We start from the raw sequence: 20,340 nt of genomic DNA on the forward strand, positions 1-20,340 counted from the left end.
ATAGTTAACTTGTATACAAAGTATGCAGTCTAATATAAACATGAGAAGAAGAAAAGGGAAATATTATTGAAATGTCACAGATCCTTGGCTAGATGGTATAATTTTCAGAATTATCCAATAAACTGTAGTTTAGCTGGAATGTTTTTAGATTCAGTTAAGATCTGAAAAGCAGTTAAATAAGCATCACTTTTAAAGCAAAGGATGATAATGTTTAAACCTTAACAGTCAGTAATGACTCCTAGCTGTCTTCAGATTAAGTACACTTTGGTTCAAAAAAAATTGTTTTCTTTACAATAACAATAAGGAAAAGTCATCTCATAGAGGAATTAAAGGAACTACATGCTTTGCAAGTCAGGCAAAGACAAAAAAAAAAAAAAAAACCTTGGAAGAATTATTAACTTTGGAGTTTAGGAGTTAAAAAATGCTGACACATGTTACTGCAGTGGTTCAAACAATGCTAATGGAACGTATCATTACCATACTTATTACAGCTGCACAGTCACTCATCTCACTAATACTGAGTGATGCAACTCTTAAGATTTGCAGTCATTTCAGAAATGTATCTGAAAATAAGCTTTAGAATTTTTAAATAGGACAAAAGTAAGTATTAAAATTAAACTGTTTTATGGAAACTATTTAAATTACTGTTGTATCCTAAAAAAAAAAATACCCACTAAAAAATATCCTGGCCCCTCAACGCCATTCTCCATGAAACAGGTGTGTTTAGCAACAGCACTACATGACGGGTTTTCAGTTGTGTGATTGAGGAGTAAGATCTGTTCATATATGAAACAAAGGAATTGGACCCTGCTCGCTAATCTTGCTTTTCTCAAAGCAGAAGATGAATTTTAAGGATAAAGAGTGAAGACACATTCAGCAGAAACAAAAGATGAGGCAGAGAAGAAACTTAGCTCTCATGGCTAATGTACTCTCTGACTTGCTAAGAAATTGAGAGTCACCTGAACCTCAGTTTTCCCTGGTACCACAAATATTCACTTTACCAAGGCTGGGGACAGATTGCTAGTAAGTGTGGATTATAATGGCCACAGACACCTCTCAGTTCTGCGTGATTTTAAATTGGTGGAATGTTGCTTTGGGGATAAAACACAGCCTAAAGTTTTCAGCTTTCTGAACTTAAAGAGTTGAGAGTTCCGTTTTCACCAAAGTAATGTTCACTAGTTACACTAAAAAATAATCACAAGGTCTTAGTGACTTAGTACAATATATGTGTATTTTTCACTCACATCATAGTCCAACGTGGGTTAGTGGCTCTCCTGAGCATCCCCACTTTAACAAGTGTAGCTGTGCCATCCTGGGGACCTTTGATTCTGACAAGAATGGGGGAAGTAGTGAGAACAAAAGACAGTAGATGGATGGTAGCACAGGGTTTCCGAAGGCTGGATGTGACACATGCAGTTGGCCTGAATCACACCTATTGGCCAGAATATAGGCACATGGCTCCATCTGACTAGAAGGAGGTTGTTAAATACAGTCTTCCAGTACTTCCAGAAGAAAAATGAATATGGCTTGCTGAACATACATTGTTTCACCTACATTTTAAGAAAGTAAAACTAACTCTAAATTCCATTAAAAGTCTAAATGTTATTAATGCTGCATTAGATACTTGAGGCATTTATGAACTTGGTTGTTGATACAGATATTAGATATGTATTGAGACCCTAAATCCTAAATTCTTACTGCATAGCTACCACTATTCCAGACAAAAACAGCCAAAGTAGGGCAGAAATAAGAGCTATAAAACCTGAGTATTTATGATGAGGGTAGAAGTGGTGCTGAAGCAATTACAAAAGGTGAAACATACATACAATGATAATGCCAAAAGAAGAAAGATAAAGAAACAAAAGAGATATCTGAAATAATAATGACTGAGACCTTCCAAAATTAAATACAGACATTGAAGCACAGATCCAGTAAGCTCAGAGAACAGTAAACAAGATTAATACTGAAAGATCTATCTGGCTACATCACATTCAAACTGAAGAAAATCAAAGACAGGGGAACAAGCCAGGTGCAAAAGTTTTTAAGTTTAATCAGGTCTCATTTGTTTACTTTTGCTTTTTTTTTTTTTTTTCACTTTAGAAGGCAAATCCAAAAAAATATTGCTGTGCGCTGTATCAGTGTTTTGCCTATGTTTTCTTCTAGGAGTTACATAGTATCGAGTCTTACATCCTTGTGACATGTAACAATAACTTAAAAAATCAATAAATACTACTGAAGTGTCTCTAAATTGAAGTTAAAAACATAGTTTGTATTAAAAAGTAAAAATTTTAATCATAATCAGCTTTTCCTGAAGCTAAGGAACTTTTAATTTGCAACACTAAATTGTACAATAGCAAAAAATACTTTAACTGGCTTATGATCAGATACTAATGGAAAGTAAAAAAATAATAAACAAGTAGTGACACACTTTATTTTTTCCCAGTAAGTGTAAGAATGAAGCAAACAATAAATAACTTAGAAGATTTTTTAAATAAAAGAAATAGGAGTACCAGGATGCATTCCTCATTAAGAATTTCAAAGAAATTTAGAGTAAGAAAGTAATTTTATCCAGTAAGATTACATTTAACTTAATAAGAGGGCTTCCACTATGGCTCGACAATCAGAAAATATTTTGATGTAAGAGACAAAAGATGTACAAAGAAATTTTATATTTTACATTATTGTGACTCTTTAAATGTCTTCTCTCAACTGTATTTCCAGGTTCTGGAGGAGAAAGAAACTGATATTTGAGACACAGAACACTCTGTAAATACATTTTCTAGAGCTGATTCCAAATATTTATCTGAAATTACTACAGCCATAGTTAACCTGTAATATTTTAATAATTTTTGATTTTTAACAAGAGATTTCTCTACTTTATTGAAGCAACTGCTCTAAGAAGTGCAAATTGAGTAAGCTTTGTGCAGCCACTTAAAAAATAGCAAATGAGGAAAAGCAATGACAATGTAATGTGGATATAACTGAAGCTAAAAAGTAATTTTTAAGAGATTATAGGAAAATACTTCATGCAATAAAAAAAGGGATTTAAAAAATTTTCCCTGAAAAATTAAGCTTATGGAAATAAGGGGCATTTTAGTTTTGAATCTTCTGTGATTCTTTTGGAAATAATACAATGTGATATGAAAATTAAAAAATACTATATGTTGAATAAACTAGGAGACAGAGAAAACCTCCAAACTCTGAATGATGTGTAAGGACTACAAAGGCCAGACAAACAGCAAGTTTACAAATTTTCTTGATCTCTATCAGAGTGCTGAGAACTCAGAGTATTCAACTACACCAAAATCGAAAAGGGACAGGAGTCTGCAGGGAGTGGTAAGACATGATTACTGGCTTACTGGGTGAAGAAACAGCCAGGCACCAAGAGGAAGTGTTTACCTAGTGACTGGCAAATTAATGGAAATGGAGTGTTCTCTCTGAGAGATAGTGAGTTCCCTGGGAAAGCAGAATTAGGTGAAGTTTATACCCTCTTGCAGGCTTTTTCTCCACTAACCCCAACTGATGTCCACAGAAAATCTGGCAGAGTACTAAGAAAGTCTCTTATGGTGCAGAACTGAAGTAGGGCAACAAAAACAATACAAAATAATTTCTCTGGTCATAATGGAATGAAAAAAGAAATCAGTAACAGAAAGAGATGTGGAAAATTTCCAAACATTTGGAAATTAAGCAACATACTCCAAAATAACCTGCTGTTTCAAAAGAAATTATTTTTTTCAAAAAGAAAACATTATTTAAATAAATAAACATTACTTATTTCAAAAAGAAAACTTATTTTGAACTATCTAAGAAGCATTCTGAAGTATATCAAAATGCATGGGATACGGGAAAAAAACAGGGCTTAGCAGGAAATGAACAGCATTACATGCTGATGTTCAAAAGTACAAATACTCCTCACATCAATAATCTAAATTTTCACCTAATAAATTAGGAAAAGAAAATCAAAGTAAATAACAAGTAAACAAAAGAGATGAATGAAGATAGTAACAGAAATCAATGAAATTGAAAACAGTAAAACAATAAAAATATCAATAAAATAATACTGAAACAAAAAACTTGTTCTTTGAAAAGGTCGATTCAGTTGATAAACCTCTATCTAGACGCATGAAGAACAAAACAGACTACATAAAATATATAAATGTGGGTATAGTATATAATATCTATATATAGATAGACATATATACACATATATATACACAGAAATTAAAGTAACCTGATTTTGGCTATATATGTGATTAAACTGTAGAAGTTAAGGACAGAATTTTCTGTTTCTATGACTGTTTCAACTTTTGAATTTCCTCTATTTAAATGGTGACATTTTTCCCCTTTAGACTAACTGGTACAGTAATTACGAGTTGGTATAAATAAATTAATGACAGTTTTGTATATTGACCTTTGTAATGTTTATGCATCAGCATGAGTGGTATTTTATTGAAATAAATAAAAGGTATCTTACAAGCTACAACAAATCATACCCTCATACTGTGATGCTACAACTTTTCCTCTTTGTTTTGACTTTTGCAGAAATAAAGATGAAAGAACAAACTAATCTTGCATACTATAAACCTGTGATTCTCCATCAAAGCAAACCCAGCTCTTCCACTGACCTTTATCCTCCGGAAAGTGTTGACTCCAGTGTAATAGTGGCCATTATCCATCCCCCTCCCAATCATAGCTTTGCTCATGTCTTTCCTACATAACATTCTCATACTTAAATCTATTATATTCATTACTCTACTTAAATTACTTTTTGAGCAACTACTTTTGAACAGAGGCAAGATAATGGAAATAAAACATTATACACAACAGACATGGTTCTTGCCTTCGTAAGTGTTAGGAGTTTGTGTCCTGCAAAAAGATATGTTAAAAATAGGTGGAGGATTAACAGACTAACAATAAACACACTACGTGTGTATATATACACACATACACATACATACATATAATGGGATCATAATAAGCCATAAAAATGGAGGGAATTCTGACACATCATAGATGAACCTTAAAGACATTACACAAGCAAAATAAGCCAGTCATAAAAGGACAATATCGTATAATTCCTATTACTGTGAGGAACCTAGAGTAATCAAATTTATAAAGACAGAAATTAGAATGGTGGTTGTCGTCGGCTGGGGGAATGAGATGTTATTATTTAATAGGTACAGAGCTTTAGTTTTGCAAGATGAATGTCTGAGCAATGCTTGTTAATGAATGAGTTGAATTAATAAAAATTAGTTGGTTGCAATTTTTTTCTTTAATAAATACTAGCATAAGAAAATAGACAACTAGACAAGCACTTGCCTACCAAATATTTAATCACATTTTCAATAATCACTATTATTTAGTATTGGTACAAAAATGAAGAGATCAATGGAATGGACAGCTTTATAACAGATTGTAGTATATATAAAAATCTTAATATGTGATAAAGGAGGCATCATAAATCATTTAAAAAGGATTGACTTATTAAACATATGTTGGGAAAATTACTTAGCTTTTGTTGAGAAGGAATATCAATTAAGTTTGTCCCCTATTCAACAGGCAAAGATACATAGCAGATGAAATCAAATAGTAATGTGGGAAATACAATGGAGAAGGAAATTAATAGAAGAAAAATTGATCTTTTTGAGGGAATAAAGGATTTTATAAGATTAAAAATGGGGGTAAGAGCTCATCTATGAATCAGATACAAATAAGACGGCACATTTTTATAGAACTAACAAAACTGAAAAATCCTGACTGCACTTATCACCTTGGCCTTATCTGCTTAGTTGCCTACCAAGATTCATTGAAAGGTAGAAACTCATGAAATACAGGTTCTCATTTGGACAGATTGAGTGAAAATGGCAAGACAAAATGGAGGTAGAACAAATGGCAGCTGAAAGAGAAAGAATCTGACTAAGCAGTTATTCAGCCCAGTTTTATTTTAAAGTTTTTTAAAATTAAAACAATTATTTTTATTCAAGAAAGCTGAGGATACCTCAAAGTTTTCGCATTACAGAAAATGTGCAAATTATTTTTATGCTGCTGGTGGTCATAAACACTTCAAAGAACTTTCTTTAATATTATACTTGTCATTCCTGAGCAGCATTCCTTTTTAGCCTTTATTTTGAGCTAAAAAATAAACTGTGAACATATAAGGCATTGATTGGAAATGGAGCAAAAAAAAAAAAAAAAAAAAGGGACAAATGTAATGAGTGCAGGAAAGAACTGACCCACTTTCAGCAAGCAGAAACTATCCCTTACTCTTACTTGAATGTGGAACATGCAGAGTTTGGTCAAAACACTGTGTGCTTTTCTAAGGCAGGAGTCCAAGTAACTTTACAGAACATAACAGAAAGCAACATTCTTGATGAAATGTTCACTTGGATACTTGATAACCACTTCCTAAATCAATGTTTTCCAAACTGTAGGTCAAAACCCACTAGTGGATTATGAAGTCCTTAAAATATGGTGAATTTCAACCAGCAAGTTTTTAAAAATTAAGTAGAACACAAACAAGGAAGATAAAAATATAATAGACTATATTTGAATATATCACTGATAGGTAAGATGTACTATTTGTGAAAGTTTAATGTACCCTTATAAAGGGTGATACATTTGGTTATAGTCTATATCCTATACAGGGCGCGCGCGCGTGCGCACGCACACACACACGGATGTGCGTGCACTTGCATACCTCTGCTAGGTTCCCAACGTGAAATGCATTTTCTGTTGTGGATCAGTCAAAATATCCTCAAATCCACTGTCTGAGAATCAACTGCCCTGTATGAATGGATTTTAACTTGATCAAGGGTAGTAGTGTGTTTGTACTTAAGCGTGTACGTATGGCCATGTGAATTTACGTAGGAGCAGAGATGTAGAAATTAAGCTCTAGACCGTGTAACAAGCTAGGCAGGAGTCTGTATATAGAGAGAGACTGTGGGTCAAAACCCATTAGTTATTTATAGACAGAAAGCACAATACTCGACACTGGAGGACCTGTTGTTTCTGCTACTTACTTGGAACAAATGTTTTACCTGTCTAGATGATCACGTTTCAACTGTAAAATGCTGAGAGCAAGTTCTAACAGTTTATACATACTATCATAGACACAACATCTGCTTTAAGATACTTCAGGATTGTGTTCAGTTGCTCAGCCACCCCATGGGTGTAGTGCACTGGACTATAAAGATCCTTCCCCTTTTATATCCTTTTCTCTAAATAGGCCAAAACAAACCCTTACACCAATTTCATAAAGCACTATAATTAATTATTTTTTAAAATTCTGTTAGAAACTTCACAGAATGCTAAGATCCTTGCTACTATTGTAAAGTAAATATATCAATGGAACAGATAGCTTTATAACAGATCACAGTATATATAAAATCTCACTAAGTGATAAAGGAAGCATTGCAAATCATTTAAAAAGGACTGAATTATTAAACACATTATGTTGCGAAAATTATTTAGCTTTTGTTGGGGAAGGAGTATCAATTGAGTTTGTTCCCTATTCAACAGGCAAAGATAACACAGCAGATGAAAAATCAAATAGTAATGTGGGAAATAACAATGGAGAAGGAAATTAATAGAAGAAAAATTGATCTTTTTTGAGGGAATAAAGGATTTTATGAGATTAAAAATGAGGGTAAGAGCTCATCTCTGAATCAGATACAAATAAGATGAAACATTTGAAAAAGTAATTTAAGTAAAGGAATGAGAATAAGTAATGAGTAAAGAATATGTTTTCATCTCTATTTTACAAATGCAAAAACGAAGACACCCCCCCAAGTCATAAATGAAGTCAGATACAACTTGAGACAAGAATACTGTCCCACTGACACTGCATTTAGATTTTGATTCTCCTCCTACTGGTATTATTTCTGAGATATCAAGTTGTAATTTTGTTGTTGTCTGAATTAAGATAAGGTAATTAGCACTTTTTTATACAAAAACATTTCTTTTAGCTGTCAAATATCTCAAAGTTAATCTATTCTTGACACTCAACATGTCCTCATTAAAAGTACATGAGCCATTCAGTAACCCCTGCACATCATACACATGCTCCAGGAAATCCCAGATATTCTGAGCCCAGCCTCAGGAAGCAAGAAGGAAATCCATTATCAGGAAGGGCAGAAAGTGCTGCACACTATTATTTAATGGCCTGTCACTCCAACAGTGACAGGTGAAAATAATTCTAGGATGGATATGAGTCAAATTGTTGTACATGTACTGACTTTCCTTCAATACATACTCAGCTCATAACCTGCACTCATGCTGAAAAAACCCTCTACCCAAATTGATTTCTGAAAAAGTGAGCTTTATGTTAAGAGACCATTCAACTGATCTTTGTTTCCAAATATAGAAGCCAAGATTTTTGGACATGCAGGAAAAAAAAACTGCAATATCAGAAAATCATCAAGCAATGCAGGAAGTACAGAGATATGGTACAGAGCTGTAGGAATTTGGAGACAGAAATATTTACTGACCTAAAAATCTAATTTTTACTCCTATGGTATTCATCCTTCTTGTCCCCTACACATTTTCTTCATGGCTCTTATCAAAGTTTGCAAGCATGTATGTATGTATTAATACCTCCTTTAGGTTATACACAGGCTAAGAAGGTAAGATTCTGGATTTATCATGCCTTTTACTCTGACCTACCTAGAACTAGCGGAGTATCTGGCACACATTAGGCACTCAAATACTTATTCAAAGAACACACATCATTAATTCCTCTGGTAGAGAGCTATATTGTAGAATAACTTTTCCAAAAGAAATTCTCATGTCCTCTAAAAAGGCAGGCTACATTGAGCAGAGACCACCATTCCAAAAAGAATAATCCTGTCCAAAGGGGAGAACACACATAGAACAGCTATGACTACAGGAAAATTGGAAGATGTTAACAATACACTGCAGGGATAAGGAAATTAAAGAGTAGTAGCTGTGAGAAGAAACATTTCATAGCTTAGTTTTAAAAATATTAATCTTCCTGTAATGTGTATCTAAGTGCAAGTGAAATATCAATAAGGATGAGGGATTTGAATTGTAGGTGGAAGCCATGAATAATATCAGAGCTGCAGCCATTAATTTCATGGTTGTTGCAAATGTAAGCAAATGAGCTAGCATCAAGAATAAGAGCCAATAGACAGATCTGAGGCTTGGCAAGTACTAAGTATTAAAGAGCCTTACAAAGAATACAAAGCAGTAAGTAAATTAAAACTAGCAATTTTTTAAATCATTTGCTGGCTTGATAGTGTTAATACTTTAGGTTAAGAAATAAATTCATAATCTCTGGAAATTTCCATTTCAGCTGGCAGTAAAATAAAATGATTTTCCAAAAGCAGGAATATGGAAGGGAAATCTACAAGTCTTACTTTTTCTTATTCTTACTCTTCCTCCCCTCTACATGCCATAATTAGTTTCTGTAGCCTTAAGAGGATGGGTAGAAGAGGTAGGTTTCATAATCCTGAAAGATAAAAGTCCTTTTTAAGATTTAAATTGGACTCCAGTGCAATTTCCCTGCAAAGGAAATATGGTCTACTTTTAACGGGGATTTGTTTATATATGTGCATAAGTTTATACTTTTTTCATTTATGATTTTCACATTTTCCTGTGATCTGCAAGCTTCATATTTTCAAGAGTGTAATACAATTCAAAAGCATGAGAAATGCTTAGCTAAAGATTTGTTGCTCAAATGTGTCATTTATGAGTTTAAACTGAGTAAAGCAGGAAAGGAAACACTTAAGCAAGAGGGATTCATGTGGATAATACCTATTATCAAGTTTCATTTATCAAATTGTCACTAGCTAAAATGCCTAAAAAAAAAGAAGATACTTTAGTAAGTTTAGGAAGTCATTTCACTGTTCTGGGCTGTCAACTCTAAAACTGCATAGTCTTCAGAGTCACTGAGAAATAAGCTTATGGATTTTTTAAAAAAGCTTAAAATATTTCTAATCTGTGACACTGGTGGAACTTCAAGTGTTCAGATAACAAATAATGAAAAGTTTAATCACACTCATTGAGAAAGGTGTTTTTTGGATTCTCTCTAAAAGTCACTTTAATCAAAAATGAATGGGATTGGAAATACAAAAATTAGTTGAAATATAGATTTAATAGCAAAAATTCTGTGGACCAGGACTCATTCAAGCAACACAAGAGAATCTGAAGATTTTAAAATGGGAATAAAGCATTGTTGAATAGCTGTTCTCTATTTAAGCTGCACTCAGAGTTTTTTGTTTGTTTGTGTTTAAGGAAAAATTTATTGACTCTCAAAAAGTAAGATTACAAAGAATAGCTTAGTTTAAGAGCATTACTTTTGCTCCATTTTCCATTGTAACAACTTAATACAAATAATGCACATACTTGAGAAAAACAGAGGTGGCCCTCTATAACTCTGACTTCTGCCTATTTTCCCATCCCTAATGTTATCAGACTCATAATGGCAAGCAATGAAAATGCTGACAAATCAATTTAAAGAAATATACTCCAGTATTATCCTTATAAACATTTACACAGAAACTAGAGAAAATCTGTCACCTGGTAGTTTCAAGGAAGTTTGAAATGAGATTTGTAAAGCAACAAAAACAGATCAGAGCCACTATTACAAAATAATGCAATAAGGAAGAGATTAATTTCTAATTTTGCAAATAGCCATTTGTCTTAACATTTTTCTATATACCGAAATAGTAAGCGGTCATTATAAAATTTTTGGAAACTACAAAACTGTGTAAAGACTATTCTAAAATCACTCATAATTCTATAATTTAGAGATAGTGCTTAACATTTGAAGATTCTTTTCAGACATTTTGTATAGTTGGTGCCATGTTATATATACAATTCTATATTCCTTTTTATAACATGTAATGAATATGTATGTATTCATAAAATCACTGTCTTGTTAGTATGATCCCAATGCCCCAGCCATAATCAATCACAAATGACCTATGTTATATAATAAAAAATAGTCATTTAAGCCAAAGGAAGTATCTCCATAAAATTTCCAGATTCTTACGACTTTTCATTCTGAAAGTGAAAGGCCTTTTTCTTTAGTATAAAGTGGTTAAAAATCAGAATGAAAGAAAATTTAAGTCAGTCAGTTGTGCTCATCTCCAGCTGAAGTGCTGAAACATTTATTAACTATTTAAGCTCAAAATTTTATGAAATGGAATTTGAGCAAATTTTTGACTTTTATTGACTTTCAACAGACTCTATCATCTTTTATTAAGTACTTTCTCTATTCACTCTTAGACATCACTCCTCAAGGAGGGTTTAGGATAGGTGCACATTAACTTCACACTGGCACACTTTCAAATGACTTGAAGGAAATTTACTTAACAGAATTATGATTCAGAATCTGTACAATGAAAATCATACTGCCAGAAAGTACTTTTAAAGCCTAGCTCACAGCATCTGGAAGATCACACACTAGTAACAGAGAACAAAAACACTAACCAAATGTTCATGAAGAGGTGGGGTTACAGAATGATACCCACGATATTCAGATGTACAGAGAAAATATAGCTGAGCTCACAAACCCCTATGTACTTGTGGGAAGGAAGTAAGGAGGAAAACAGATACATTTTACTGTAATTTAGTAACCTCAGTCTAAGACTCATCTAAACAGTCCTTTAATGTTTTGTTCTTTTAACTAGAATTTCCCCAAATTGTCTGTAACTTCTCTAAGATCATCTCTAGGATGACATTTGAATATATTTGGAGATGGTGTGTGATTGAAGGCTTTGATGGTGGGAAGAAGAGACTGAATCACCTAGGTGTCCTTTTCCTGTTCTGTCTTGACATTGATTTCTACAGCATTACTCTGATTGCCAGCCGAAGTCTTGAAAATCAATCAGTCTATCTCTTGCTCTCTCTCCTTCCTTCTCTCTTTCTCTCATTCTCTCATTCTCTCTCTCCCTCCAAAAGTAGCTCTCAGGATTACCGCTGTGATGTAAAATCATGTTTACTTCGCTCTAATCTCAATACCATGCTCTCACGTTCAATAGATATTCACAACTCCTGTTCTTGGATGACTCAAAAATGAATAGAAAAAATAATTTAGAAGATGGATAGCCTGATGTTTCGTGTATAGCCTCTTGTTGGTGCACTTGAATCTCTCCTTTAGAATAGATTGTAAAACAGCTATGGGGACTCTAAATTGTGACATACAATCAGTTCATCGAAACCACTCTCTGAGTAAGGATTTAAGACCAAAAAGCACAGCTAAGAAGTGATTTAAAAAAAAAAACCTCTTACATAAAAATTTCACATATTAAAATTGCCCCAGATGATCATCATCAGAAAACCTATGAAAGACATGGCATTATAAAGCATGGAGACAAGTCTGATAACAAAAACTCTAATCAATTTCATCCAGCCACTTTTTTCATTTTACATGATACCTATCACCTATCCCCTGATGTAGCATTGTTCAGGAATTGAAGAAACAAAGGTGTTTTTTTTTCTAGTTTCAACAAAGGTGTGATATGAAAGCTTTAATCAGAAATTGCACTAAATCTATCTTTGCTATTGTATTCTTCAGCTCTGCTTATTTTTAATTTTTTAAAAAATATTTTCTAGGTCTTTGTTGAAGTTCTCACTGTATTCCTCTAATTTTCCCAGGTTCAGTGAGCACTTTTGTTATTACTGTTTTGAACTCTTTATCAGGTAAATCATTTCCATTTCTTAGGGATTTTTCCCCCTGGGGTTTTACCTTGTTCTTTTGTTTGTTTATTCCTCTATCTTCTCATTCTGTTTCGCTCTCTCTGGATGTATCTATGAAACTATGCATAAGAGTTACCCGTCTCAGTATTGAAGGCATTTCCTTGTGTGGGAGCTTCCCTATTCAGTCTGCATGTCCCAGTGTACTTGGTGGGAGAGCTGGCTCTGACATGAGCACGGGCCACATCTTCTTCCAGGATGCACTGGCAGCCAGAGCTTTGGTAGGAGGTAGGGCTGGAATTGGAGGGTCTGGAACCAGACCCAGGTGCAACCAGGCCTTCTATGCTCATTGGCAGTTGCTGCCCTATCAAGAGATGAGGCTACACCTTGGGGGTCTTAAGTAGGAGCCCTGAGGGAGTTGGGCTTCTCCCCTGTGTGGTGGCCATCTCTCCTTTGCTTGGGTACATGGCCAGGTCCTTAGGGATTGGACTAGCATTTCTGAGCTGGCTCTGTTCCTTCCTTGATATGTACATAATGGTAATAATGTTCTCTGCCTTGGCTAGACGTAGTGTTTTGGTCCAAGGGTTTGGAGCCTTACTTCTAGATCTAGCTCCACATTTTTCCCAGTGCATGCATGCAAAGACAGCCTCTGCCTTAGCTGGGAGCAGTGCCAGAGCAGCAGGGGCTGGAGCAGGAGCCTGGTGCAGGCTGGGGAGTGTGCTGTGACAATCCTGGCAGGCTGGCTAGTGCACTAGGCAGTTTTCAACCTGCTGCCTCTTTACTGAAACTGGGAGCAAGTCTGTGTATGTGCTCTTCAAAAGTGGAGTCTCATTTTCTCATAGCCCTCCAGCAAGCCCCACTGGTGTTCAAACCAGCTAAGGGAGACCACAGTCCCAGTGCTACGCTCCAGGACGGGGTGCCTGATGTGCGGCTCAAACCCCTTGCTCCTGAGGGAGGGCCCCCAAGCCTGTGATTTCCCTCTCCTCTTCTGGCTCAGCAGGGGTGTGGATTCTGACTGGACTGCTTCTCCTCTCATCCCTCCTACCAGACTCTGCACGGTTCTTTCTTTTTAGCCCTGGATATAGAAGTGCCATTCTGTTAGTCTTCGGGTCATTCTCAGTGAGAGTTGCTCCATATATAACTGTAGTTTTGTTGTGTTCATGGGTAGAGGAGAGCTCAGGGTCTTCCTACTCTGCCATCTTTATCCCACTTCTCACAAGGAAATTTTTATAATCCATTTGAAAGTCTGTATCAATCAATATGCTTACTACTCAGAGTGATTTCAACTCCAGGTACAAAGATGCTCCATGCTCAAATTCAAAGACACACAGGTGCAGTGCTATTTACTACAGCATTAGTTCTAATAACAAAAATCTGAAAACAACATAAATTTTCATCAATACTAACATATAGCATAAGGACTATAGTTAACAACAATGCAATGTACACTCAAAAGTTGCTAAGAGAGTAGATCTTAAATGTTTTTAACACCTACACACACACAGTAACTATGTGAGGTGATGGATGCATTAACTAAACTTATTGTGGTAATCATTTCCCAATATATACATGGATCAAATCATCATATTGTACACCCAAACATATACAAGGTTATATATCCATTATATCTCATTAAAGCTGGAAAAAGTTCATTAATAGAGGACCAATTATATAAATTCACTGGAATACTCAGCGTCCAGAATAAAAAAAAAAATGAGGTCATCCATATGTGTTGAGCAAAATGAGATATCAAAGAGTATGTTACAGAACAAGGTATCCAGTACGATCCCATTTGTATAAGCGCATGTGTCTCTCTGTGTAAATACTTTGTGTACTTTTAGAATATATCTGAAAGAATCACAGAAAAAGTGATTATCTCTGGAAAGAGGAAGGGTTAGGTCTTTTTCACTGATTATCTCTATTATATTCCTATTTTCAGTTTCAAAGATTTCTGCTATTATGTTTACTATTGTCTTCCTTCTGTTTACTCTGAGTTTATTTTCATTTTCTTCTTCTAGGGTCTTAAGTTAGGAACTTTCCATATGATTTAAAGTTTTCCTATTGTCTTTCTGTTACTGATTTATAGTTTAATACCACTACAGTCAGAGAACATACCGCATGTAATTTAAATTCTTTTAAACTGGTTAAGGTGTGCTCCATAGCCTAGAGTTTGATGTATCTTGGTGAACGCTCTGCTGTTCCTGGGTGGCATGTTCTATTTATGTTTATTGGATCCTGTTGGTTGGTTGTATTGTTCAGATCTTCTGTATCTTTTCTGATTTTCTGACTAGTCATTCTATTAACGGTTGAGAGGAGACTGTTGAAGTCCTCAGTTACACAATTATGAATTTGTCTATTTTTCTTTTTAGATCTGTAAGCTTTTGCTTCATGTATTTGAAGGCTCTGTTATTTGGTACATAACATATTTAGGATCACTATGTGTTCCTAGTGATTTGATCTTTTTTATCTTTACATAGTATTCCTCTTTGACTATGGTAGTTTACTGATTTTTAAGTGTACTTTATTAAATATTAATATAGTCACTCCTGTTTTTAATTAATGGTTGCATGGTATACCTTCTCCCATCATTTTACTTTCACTATGCTGATATATTTAAATTCAAATTGAGTTTCTTCTAAGAAGCATATAGTTGAGTAATTTTTAAAATTCACTCTAGAATCTCTTTACACTGGTGTATTTAAATCTTTTACATTTAAAGGAATTATTGATATGTTATCACTTAAACTGACATTTTATTACTTGGTACATATTTTAAATCATAAACATACATTATCTGTCATTACTTTGTATTTGTAGATGGAGATGAATGAGTGGGCAACAGGTATGAACCCAGCACTATAGCCAGAAGTTCAAAGAAAAATGTTTCAAAGAAAGTTTAATAATTCCAGGTGGCTGATGAAAACAGGAGTCTTCATACTGAAATGAAGTAATTACAAAATTTAGTAATTTACAAATGGGATGCCTAAAAGTGATATATCTAAAATGTATTTTCGTATTTTATAATCCCAAGGATTAAGATCCTAGTAATGCCCAGAAAACAAAAACCACACAACCAAAAAGAATGAGAATCAGACAAACATCATATTTTCCACCAATAAAACTAAAGTTAGAAGACAACTGAAAACAACTTCAAATTTTTCAGGGAAAATTATTTTCAATCTGGAATTTTTTTTTCACCAAGCAAAATTATTATTTAAATGTGAGGACAAATATATTTCAGACACAAAAGGACTCCAAGTTTATCTCTCACTCAGTGTTCCTGAGGAAGTTTCTTGAGAAGAAACACAAGCTAAATGAAGAAGGAAACAGAAGACATAGAATAAGGTAAGAATTATTTCTTACTGACAGAAGGAAATTTGACAAGATTACAGCTTGAAAATAATCAAGTTTTAATGTAAACTCAAAGTAAACCAGGAAATAAAAATCACCATCACTGCAAAGCAAGAGAGGTTGTTCAGGCTGTTCAGAAAGAGGGACCACTTTTTCACTTATTACCCTGAGTGGGTAATGTCAAGAACCTAGTTAAATCTTACCACTAATCTTAGTATCATTTCATCTCAAGGAGTTGATGTTTCTGCCCATCAGCAGGAAAATACTTCTTCCTTGGGAAAATACTTCTATGACCATTTAGATGTCGAGTCTAGGAAACACTGTCCTGTCTTCCTATAAATGGAAACCCTGTATTATTCCATCATAGAAGATAAGCTTAGAGATTCAGAAATTTTTTATCCATCTGTTTCAAGAGTGAGATTCTAATTTAATAATTATTTTAGATAAGATAACGTATCAGATATCAAGATGAAAAACATACCCAAAGACTCAGCAGATGCCTGAAAATACTCCCCATAGATTGAAGAGATTATGTTTTAAAATTTCCTGTTTATTTGCCATGCCAGGGAACCTAGTCTTTTCCCCTGAAAATAAGGACAAGTTTGTTAAAAAGGTTTTTCCCAGGAGAATTTCCATACACTCCTCAAACAGCAGACAGAATTTCTTTCAACTTTAGTCCTGAGATGCTCCCCTATGGCCCGTCTGGCAGCTACAACATCCCTTATCCCACCACATGACTTTTGATTTCAGACAGTCTACTCATTTCTCAAAACTCTGTCTAGCATGACTTAAATTAGACAGCAGAGATTGTCTGCTGTTCTTTTTTTTTGCTCCCTTACCAGGTAGTTTTGAGGACATAGGAAAGCTCTATCTGAGCAGAGTGGTTTCTTCAGAAAAACCACTTGTGCCTGGGGATTTCTAGAGGGGCTACCTACCACCAGCTACTGTATAACTTGCAGAAAGTCTAGTTTATTAGTTCTAGAGCCATTTTCCAGAATAGAGCCATAAGTCAGTCCCCTAAGTGAAGAGTTAGCTGTGCTGCACTCGTTAATGCTAATGTAGGTGGCACAGTTACATCACACTGTACTGAAAATGATCGGAGGCACTTAAGGGCCCTTAGTTTATAAACTGGACAACAGGGAGAACACATAACACAAGTGCTCTGGTTCCATGGACATTGTACTTCACGGAGAGTAGGTATTTAGTGTAGGCATAATGTATATAAACAACCTCCCCTGTGGATTACTCTATTGAAAAACAGTAAAATCAGAGCTTGCAAGATAGAAGCTTTATTTGATCTTAAACCAGACATATTTATACCTGACTGGTCATATAATAAAGAACATCAGAGAAATAAATATGATATGAACCAAATTGTTTTTAGTTAGCATGCAAACACACATCATGCATTTACATACATGTACATACACAATATACTTTTTAAACAGTATCATATTCTTAATCAAAATCCAGTTCTTTCCTGAGAAGTAGGAAAGCTGGCATCAGAAATGCAATATTGTCTGTTTACTCTTGGTTTTAAGGCTAAAAGGGGGTAATTTTTTACTCCCCTCAATTAATTCTCAGTAAGATCAGGACCAGTGTCTTAGAAAGGTTAATAAGATCAGGGCAATTTACTTTCTGCTATAGTGAACTGTTCTACTCCAAGGACAACGAACTAAACCTAAAATTTTAAAAGAGATGAGGTCTAAGTGTTTCAAATGTTGGAAAACTAACGCCCACACACACACTTTTTATACCAACACTGAATCTGTAACATTGTCTAATATGATATACTTTTAACAAAGAAATTCAGACCTTTCGTTGTTTCCTTGAACAACTGAAATATAAGCATTTTTTCCAGTCCATTTCTTATCGTAATAGATTACAAGATCATTCAAAAGCTTTTGGTATCTTCTAGAAACTTTTATATTTGGAAAGTCAGTTAAAATGCCTAGGCCTTGGTTGTCTCATGTATATATGAAGATGTTCTAGATTTCTCAAAGTTCCCTTCTACTACTTTTGTGCTATAAGGCTCTATAAAGTATGCCAGAAAAACTGAGCTTTAAATTACATTTTTATGTTACACAGAACTATATTTTAAAATACTGCATAATTTGTTGAACTTCTGGTGCTGAGATACACAGATAAACAAGACAGACCCAGGTCCTGCCCTCAGGAGCTCATAATCTCGTGTCTCTCAGACAATAAACAAGTGATGACCAGAGGTCACTGTGGTGTTACGTAAGCAGTGCACCAGAGACCGGGAAGCCGACACTACTGTTACCTTAAGCTACAACATGGGAGCAGTCTGGCCTTAATCAGAAATTCACACTTCCCCATAAAATACAGAGATGGAAAAATATAAAATCAGATCTGTGATTATTTTGTACACTTCTTTGGTGGAAAAGAATTTTGAATTTATTGTTGTTCTGTTTAGTTATCTCTTTCAGAAGAATTCAGTTAATAAGTCTCTCTGACTGGTGTTATAGTAGACTTAATTTTATCTATACGCTTGAATGATTCCTATTAATAAACACACAGAATTATGTTTTTGCCTTGGCTTCCAGACAGGACAAAGCTAAATTTGCTGTTTCAGTGAGCAATTATCTTTAGCTTACATTTTTCTGATATAATCTACTGATCCATCTCCACCACCAAATCAGATTGCACCATCACTAAAACCATCCATGCCCCTAGCATCTCGCCATTCTAATAGGAATCCACTGGTTCATGTTGCTTAGGTCATGCTTGGCCACATGTCGTAATAAACTGCATAGGTCCCAGGAAGCTGTGTTTGTAGGGCAAGCCTGACTGTATGAGGAGGAGGATGCTCTCTTGTTGGGAATTTGGATAAATGGTGCAGGAAAGAGTTTAGGTATATGACAGAGGGCCTACAGTTTAGGTAATCTGAGTTCACCTGGAGCTGACTGTGTTTCCCTATTGAGCAGAACTGGAATCCAGGACAGAGAGCACTCCTGTCCAGTCCTCTGTGTGTATGACTAGGTTGAGCCTTCTCATTTTCCAGCAGCATACACAATTTAACCCTTTGTCCTACTATTCTGTATTCAGTCCTCTGACAGTGACTACCTCATCACGGCTGAGAGCATGGACTCTAGAGATACCTGAAATCCCAAACCGCCCCTTGGCAGTTTCTTACCTTAGCAGGCAATCTAACTTCTCTGAGCCTCAATTTCCTCTTTTAGAAAATGAATTAATCGAGTGTTGCTGTGGGGTTATTTGAAATGACTCTTGTGGGGTATTTGGAACCTTCCCTCAACACACAGAAAGCATTCAGTATGTGTTAAGTCTATTTCTTGTTCTCATGTCACATATGACGTTATGCTGTATTTATGTGAACAGACAATTCACCATTTTCATTATATACGTATGTGGGAGCCACACCCTTGGGGCATTTATTTGGCCTTATCAGGTATTCATCAGAGGGTGAACTTAGCTATATTCCTGAGGCAGCCTCTATAGACATTTCCATTATCTCATTTTCTAGTCATCATCTAAGAAGCTTGCTCATTAGCATACTATGTTATAACTGTGATTTTGTTGAAGAAATTCTGTGAATTAACAAAGTGGGGATCTCGCAGGTGACTTTCAAGATGTGCAGACTGGCTAAAATATTTTAGAGATAACCCCAGACCTGTCATGAACCGACATTAGAATATAGGAAACCCTGCACCCGCCACGTGTACCTTTGAGTATGACATTCCAGGTTTGACTCAAATATTTTTTCCCACTACTGAGTTAAAGGTTTCTTTGTGGAACTGAGTTAATAGGTTTCTCTATATTTAACAATGGAATGTTGTCATATTTGGCTCAAGTGAATCTTTCATGCAAGTTTTTTTTATGTATATATAAAATGAAACTTGAACAAAATTTTGAAAATAGACAATATGCTTGATTGTTCATACATGTTGGTGTCAGTGGCCCAATTTGACCTGAGACAGGCTTTTCTTATCAACTGGGGATGACCTTTCTTTATTTCAAACTGTTGACCACTATAAATAGCTACCAAAAAGCCCACTGGTTGTGCATACATATAGTGATTTGGGCCAGTTTACAGCTATATGCCTCCCTAATTCAACTAGATTAGAAATTCCCTGAGGATGAAGTCAAAACTTACCTAGCACTCATTTAGTCAATAGATATTTACTGACAATCTGATTATTACAAAGTATTATGGGCAGTGGGAGTCTTCACATGAGTAAGTTAAGGTCTTTATTCTCAATAATTTTACAATCTGGTGAACTCTTTTCTCATCTATACTTTCTTGTAGTAAGTTGTATAGAACACAATCTTGGCACTACTGAGTGAACAATT

The 20,340-nt window shown here is 34.9% G+C and overlaps 1 long non-coding RNA gene across 1 annotated transcript in view; it reads right to left on the bottom strand.

Moving 5' to 3' along the window:
- Positions 1 to 20,340, bottom strand: part of LOC141576226 (uncharacterized) — a 307,600-nt gene that overhangs the window by 126,396 nt on the left and 160,864 nt on the right. The window lies entirely within an intron of this gene.

The sequence above is a fragment of the Camelus bactrianus genome, chromosome 3 (genome assembly GCF_048773025.1).
Source record: "Camelus bactrianus isolate YW-2024 breed Bactrian camel chromosome 3, ASM4877302v1, whole genome shotgun sequence".
NCBI lineage: Eukaryota > Metazoa > Chordata > Mammalia > Artiodactyla > Camelidae > Camelus > Camelus bactrianus.